Here is a 6,280-nt window from a genome sequence, read left to right on the forward strand (position 1 = left end):
TGGCCCTTAGCATTCTGTGTGTCTTTGAAATGACCTGGAAAACAGTACATATACACTCTACACAGATAAATGTTGGTTCAGAAATGTAGATACCAACTTCATCTCACTTTCAGAAATGTTGGAGTTACTTTCGTTTCAGCTCTTACGCACTCAGCAGATCTGGGAACGCGAGAACTTTTTTCTGTGTGGGAAACAAAGATAATCTGGTATAAGAGCCAGACTATGCTGCAGCCATCATTTCAGATGGCCTGTGCACAAGGTTAGCATCAGTAACCTCTGGTGAGAGTTTTGTAGGCATCCTGTAGTACTTTTCAGTTAAATATTTTTATAATCTTTGCTACTTTGCTTTCACGGTCATTAAAAGTCTTCTAAAGTAGCTTTAATGCATCAAACAAGAGCTGTGAAATTAAATAAAATTAACTGTAAATGGTAATTTTTGTGAAGCTTTTTAAAAATTGCTGAATAAATCTGTAGCAGAACCCGCCTTCTCTAAACATTCAATACCGATGATGGCACACACTCCTTCGTATGCTGCTAGTGTTTATCATGTAGAAGATTACTTGATTATAGCCATCGCTGGAATACATTCCACAATCAAATCAAAGTGTGATTATGAAAGAGATTTAAATTGGAAAATGAAAAGTCTTTGCCCTTTCTTGGCTTCATGCTGAATTTTGATGCAGAAGGACTTCCTTTAAAACTCCGAGCTGAGTTGTTCCTATCAATTTTATTTGGGGATGTGTCTTGTCTCATCTAAGCAGACAGAGAGTAAAGTATAAAGGCTCGACAGCAAGCAAGTCAACTGTCTGAGTGTAGCCTTCTGTATTTTCTTTAATCATCTTCAATCTCAGAAAGTCTGTTGTATGCTGTTGTCTCCTCTGAACCTTTTTCTGTTGGTTCCCAGGTTTCTGTCCTGCACCTGGTATATCAGTGGGACTCACTCTGCTGGAATGAGATAATGGTGTCCTCAACCCACTGAAGGAGAAGGGTGAGCAGCTTTCTCCCGGCTTATATTTGACTTAGCCATGCATCGTGGAAGCTATATCATTACATATTTTGATGACAAGTGAAGCAGGTTCTAGATGCTTTTCACATGTCAAGCAAGCTTCATCTTTTGTTTCTGTTGAACTTTGTTGAATGTTAGCTGTAAGAATGTCTGTTGTATTCTGCATGCTGACTGAAGTTAAGAATAAACCAACAAATAGCCATACAGAATCAGCCAGTCCCCCATTTCTCTCTGAAGTACTTCAAAAGAACGTATGTAGTGGAAAATTAAAAGGAACAACTACGTGTTAACAGGTTGGTTGGGTAGTTTCTTCACAACCATAAGACAGTTAGTGGTTGGGATTATACCCTGAAGCATAACTATTTATATCTCTTACAAACATCTGTTGTAGCTTGTATATGTTAAAAATGATATTACTGAGCTCCAACAGCTTACTTGCACTTTATGTTAACATTACTGGGTGGTCCCTGTGCTCTTAATTATGAAGGAATAAGTAGAGCAAGTGAGGAGAGATGATCACATTGTCTGAAGTGTTTCAGCTCACCTTTGAGCTTTTTTTCTTAGATATACTCCCTAATTTGCACAAGGTCTGCACGCTTCTAATTATTATCACCCCTCTTAATTTAGCTTCCTTTCTAGCTTATGTTTTACCTCCATACTCATTTTTGTTAAAGGCTTGAATTTTTTTTCACTTTTGTAGAACACAGTTGTTTTGCAAATTCCCTTTCACCACAGATGTCAGTGGCATTTCTGATTGCAGTTCATGTGTCAGTCTCCAGTTTACATGACCTTAAGAGTTTCCTTGGGTTTTCCTCACACTTTGTTCTCAAAATAAATAAAACAAGAGTTAATACTGTTCTGCATGAAGCAGTCTGGCACACCCCTCTCAGCCACCAGTTATTTTTGTTATTTGTAACTCTTTGAATATAACACAACTGCACTGTTTTCCTTCTATTCTCAATTTCTTTAACAAAGAATAACTGGAATTTTTAAAGCTAATTTGTCCAGAAGTCACGTATGCTTAGGCCCAATTCAGATACCTTAGGCTATATAGCATTAGGTATAGCTGTGCTGGTTAAAGATGGTCCTGCTGTGAGTTGATAATCACCACACTTGAACCAGAAATTACCACACGTGAGCCAGAAATTACCACACTAATAGGTCAGCCGAGAGCAGGGGTTGTGTGAGTGCACAGTAATGTGCCTCAGACAAAATCGGCTGGTTTGCATCATAGCCACCTTTAAAAGAGAGTTGAATTAGCCTGGCTGACTTTATGTAGAAGGATCAGAAGTCATTCACATGTTGGTGAGCTCAGGGTAGGGCTGTGGAAATAATTAGCTCTGGCAGGGTGGCAGTGATAAACATCTGGGAGTGATACCAGCTTCATCTAACATCACTGTTTGCAGAATGAACATCTGCTTAGGCTGTGTATCTGCTAACTGGGACTGGATGCTGTATCCTAAATTAGCTTATAAAAGCCAAATGTGTAAATACCTTTAAAGTTATTTTTCTTGAAGTCTAATGTAGTTTGTTCCTAACCACTACTGGATAATGAGATGTTTCTCTTTAGTGAACTCAAGTAATTCCTCAGTTAATTGCCTCAATTTAAGTGTGTCATTAGCTCAATTTGTTCTTCTTGATTTGCAGTAGTTTTCTTCACTAAATCTCATCAGTTGCTATCTTGCCTAATAGCTTAATCTTCCACTACTGTAATTATAAGTCAGAGGGGAAGCTCTTATGGGAAATAACAAATCTACCCACGTAGAATTCTTTCCAGCTATTCCATGGGGAGAGAATGAGGCTAAAGCCCTTTTTGGTGAGATTATCTATGGATCTAGCTCAAAGCTGCGCGCCCCTTTTTTTCCCTTCATTTAGCCTAGGGGATTTCTTAGTGTGGAATATCTTTTCCTTATGGAAATGTGGAAGAAAGAGTCAGTCTAGAAATTCTTATCGTACCCTATTGTCTTCACCAGTTTGAATGTGTTATCTCGGTTACTTCCGTTTTCATGTTGTTATTTGCGTCGCTGATATTATCTCACATCTTCGCTAACTCTAGCACATTTCAAAGGTACTTTTCTTAAACTGTTTTACCTTATTTCATCATTTCTAAGAGCTTATCTGTCTCCCATAGCCAAACAATCTATTTGGTGACATTTTGCAAGGAATTCTTCAACTTGTAAAATAATCTTGGAATAGCGGTTACTATTTGTAGATTGATGAGTGTGATCTGTTTGAATGTTTTGGTGTTGAGCCTCGTTTCTGCTTCTGGTATCACAGTCAGTAATGAAATGTGCGCCTTTAGGGAAAGAAAAGTAGGACTTGGTGCCTTTTGACTCTGTCAATACAGTCAGTCATCAGTATTGTGGCCGTAAGCTATTCTGAAAAACTAAATGTTTAGACACAAGGTAAATGCTCACAGCACTTATATTTTAGAATATGTTCCCTTAAAGTTCTTTTGAAAAGGCATCAACGTTTAGGTATCTGATTCAACTTCAATGTTGAATGATTCATAGCTATAAAAAAGCAATTCCAAAGTATTTCTATCAGTGAGTGTGTTCACGTCTTTCCTTTCCCATTTTTTTTTCTTTTGATGAGAAATTAGTATTGTTTTCAGAGTTTCAAAGTAATAGATATTGTTGTCCTATGAAGACTGAAAGCTCAGGTGAGATTTAAGTTATAAAACTAAGTAAATGTAGCATGAAATTTGAAGTGTTTCTTGTTCTCTTTGGTTCTACAGGGTAATAGTAAAGGGCTAAATAACATTCGTGTAATTTGATGTTTGGGTTAGAAATATGAAAAGAACTCGGGGGTTTTTGTTTGTTTCTTTGGTTGGTTGGGGTTTTATTGTTTGGTTGATTTGTTTTTTTTTGTGGTGGTAATTTGTTGTGCTTTTGGGTTTTTTAATCTAATTCTCAAAATAATAAGTGATGGCTCATTTAAGAAGGTCTCTGTTCTTTGCAATCCTTCTTTATTTCCTCTTTTATTGGATTTTTTTTTCAGTGCAGTATTTACATAAAGTACAAACATTTTTTTCTGCCTTCTACTTTGAAAAGGAATAGTATACAAGGAGGAAATGTTGATTTACTTTTCCTTTTTTGTCTGGAGTCTTCTTTGTGATTGGCCTTCTCATTGTTTAATTGTTAGTATTAATGCCAGCTATGTGAAAGCTGGAAGTAGAGTACAGCTTGTGTAGTTGTATATGAATAATTATCACCCGAATATGCAATAGCAGAAGTTCAAATTTTAGCACTGCACATAAAGAATTATTTATGAATACGAAATACTATTAATAAGAATTCATGTGATGTAAATAATTGTACAATGTGTTGTATTGCTAAGCTAAAGCATAGAGTAGTATTTGAGAAAGTAGATTCAGTGCATTATTAAAACAGTAAGATATTTTGTAATGTGGGTTTAGCTAATAAAAAGTAGAATTGAAGTTTTTCTTAAGTTATTCCTTGTATAATGTTTCATGTTTTAGAAAGCAAATACAGAAGAGAGGAAGCTGTAAGTCAAATAGTTGGAAAAGAGCATTGTGTATTAAAGATAGAAGAGCAACTGTTATTAGAAAATGCAAGAAAGATCACCCAGTTGTTTGGGTGAGTTAAAAGGAGCTTTGTAACTCAAAAATGTAAGATTATGATGTCTCTTCCTTGATGTGATGTGTGTTGAACCCTCTGCCTCCCAAAAGCAAATGGGGGGATGATACTGGTAGGCTGTTGTATTAGTCTAAAAAGAAAGTTTGTTTTCATAATACTTTTATTAAAATCCAAAAAAGTACTCTTCATGTTAGTATCAAAGTGAAGTTAGGGGTTACAGGGATTGGAGATTTTGTTCTGTTGATGGTCTTTCATTCTTTATTAGTGATGCAGCTAAGTATTTGTCATAAGGAAACACAATAAAGCTGTACAAGAGAAAGTTAGTTCTCCAGCACTATTTGTGTAAACAAAAAGTAAAAGAGGTAGAGTATTAATGTTTTGGCTAGAGGTGCTTTACTTCATATGTTAAACTCATATTTTTGGTGTATGCTAAAAATACACTCAAACATCAGCATGTTAGGATGTTGCCATGTGAAGTTTCTGGCTTGTAGTTGTACAACTTTGCTGTGTGAACCAAAACTCTTCAGAGAATCCCTCTCCTACCAGATGCTTGCTGCCACCAAACCAGCAAACACTTGCATTACAGCTACCAGAAAAATAAAATCAGTCTTTACTCTTTTTCTGTCATCTTTAATTCTTAAGAATAACACAGTTGTAGCGTGTCTCTTCCCATTCCACAAGCTGCTGAAGATGGTGTGCACATGCTGTCTGCAGAAGGAAACGTGTGCAGCTACACCATGAGCCAGAGCCAGGAGTGCCTCAGGTGGCACGGGCTGCCACAGGGCAAATGAGGGACTTGAACCGTAGTGAGGGAATTTATATCTGAGTTTGGATAGAGAGTCGTGCCTACTGGATCGTGATAAGGTCCTCTGGTCTTCAGAGCTGGTTTTTAATAAATAAATAATCAAATAAATTCCACTATGAGTAGAACTTGGTGCAAAGTAAGGATGGAGGTTTGTCTGGAGGAGTTATGATCCATCTCTGTGCCTGATACTGTGAAGTAAATGAGGAACAAAATTCTGAAACTTGCCTTGTGTTTCTAAATTAAACCTGTACTTGTGACTGTTGTGATCTACAGGGAAAAATATCTGAAAATGTAGAAACTACTCTTCAAAATGGTTGTATATGTTAGTACTGTGCCAAGGTGAAGGAAAGATTTGAAAACAGTTGAAAAATTTGTGGTCATTGGACCCATTACAAAGAAAATAGTTTTCAGATCTTAAAATGGTGAAAATTCTTATATCTCATTCTTCAATACTGAGATTAGTAGAAGAGAGCACAAAAACTGGAAGGAGTACCTGTATGTAATCTTCTTCAAGACATGAGCTCTGTTTTTGTTTTTTCCTCTCTAATATCAATATTTTTATACTGGCTAACCATTAGGACTCCTACAGGTCAAGGAAAATTGAGTTCCATGGTGGTATTTAATGTTAATGCCTTCTTGGATTTTGTAATTTTTATTATAGTGCCTGCTAATCTGACAAGGAAGTGAAAAGTAAAACTAACAGTTTGATGGATAACAGAATCACAGAATTGTAGGGGTTGGAAGGGACCTCTAGAGATCATCGAGACCAACCCCCCTGCCAAAGCAGGTTCCCTACCCCAGGTCGCACAGGTAGGCGTCCAGGCGAGACTTGAATATCTCCAGAGAAGGAGACTCCACAACCTCCATGGG

Source organism: Meleagris gallopavo, chromosome 1 (assembly GCF_000146605.3).
Source record: "Meleagris gallopavo isolate NT-WF06-2002-E0010 breed Aviagen turkey brand Nicholas breeding stock chromosome 1, Turkey_5.1, whole genome shotgun sequence".
In the NCBI taxonomy this organism is placed as follows: Eukaryota; Metazoa; Chordata; class Aves; order Galliformes; family Phasianidae; genus Meleagris; species Meleagris gallopavo.